This window comes from Coenobita brevimanus, chromosome 84, assembly GCF_032717465.1.
Source record: "Coenobita brevimanus isolate Jiangsu-jjx chromosome 84, ASM3271746v2, whole genome shotgun sequence".
NCBI classification, from domain to species: domain Eukaryota; kingdom Metazoa; phylum Arthropoda; class Malacostraca; order Decapoda; family Coenobitidae; genus Coenobita; species Coenobita brevimanus.
Window position 1 is genome coordinate 38,317,502 of NC_137037.1, and position 1,024 is coordinate 38,318,525.

Here is a 1,024-nt window from a genome sequence, read left to right on the forward strand (position 1 = left end):
CCTCGCAAAACGCGAAACATTGAAGTGTGAAGTTAAGAATCAATGGGAAAAACAGAGGAGCGTTCCAGTAGGACACGTACACCCACGAGCAAAAGTTCGCCGACAGTCCGTGCCAGGCATATGTTTCCAAACATAGCCCATAGAGGGCGCAGCGCTTCGTCCACAAGAGTAAAGGAGAAGGGAGGAGACGGAAAGGGAGGGGAGGAAGACAATGAAACGAAAGGAAGAGGGAGGCAAGAAGACAGGGTAGGAAGACAGCCTGTGTTGATGGTAGATTAACACATATCGGGTGTTTTATTATTACTTTATTTTTTATTATTATTTGGTTTTTGCTAACGGCCATACCACGTTGAGTACACCGCTTCCCGTGCGATCAGCGAAGTTAAGCAACGTTGGGTCTGGTTAGTACTTGGATGGGTGACCGCCTGGGAACACCAGATGCTGTTGGCATAACGTCCTCCCTACGTGTCCAGTGGGGTTGGTGGAGGATTAGTTCCCCTCCCTGTAAAACAATTAACTCTAAGCCCTTGGCCACCCCGTTTGGGATACATTGCGTCTGGCACTGAATGAAAAATTTTATTTTTATTATTACGATAATAATAATAATAATAGTAATAATAATAATAATTATGTATAAGTATAAGAGAAAAGGACGTAATCCAGAGTTAGCCCTAAGAAAACGACTGACATCATTTGTATCTTTTCTGACTAATTCTATTGTAGACAATTTTTCGTTTGTGACAGAAGCACTAGTGATGTTCAAAAGCTAAAGGTTTGAAAAAGTCTAGCAACTCTTAGGCAACGGTTTGAATTTGATCCAGACGATGAAAGACACCACAAGAAAATCCCCATCGCCTGTAGGTTAAGGAAGTAAGAAATTAATCGTGCCAGGCAATTGAAGGTAGACTGCGAGGTAGAAGGGCGTAAAATAAGAGAGAGAGAGAGAGAGAGAGAGAGAGAGAACAGGGAATTGTCAAGTTGTAAGGGGCAATGCCTAGTTTGGTGGTAAGTATTTGCGAATCAT

General features: G+C 42.7%; 1 non-coding gene across 1 annotated transcript; it reads left to right on the forward strand.

Moving 5' to 3' along the window:
• The first annotated feature begins 331 nt into the window (after positions 1-331).
• LOC145410262 (5S ribosomal RNA) lies at positions 332-450 on the forward strand. Its single transcript, XR_013899229.1, has one exon. It is a non-coding gene; the product is annotated as a 5S ribosomal RNA (ribosomal RNA).
• The last annotated feature ends 574 nt before the right edge of the window (positions 451-1,024 follow it).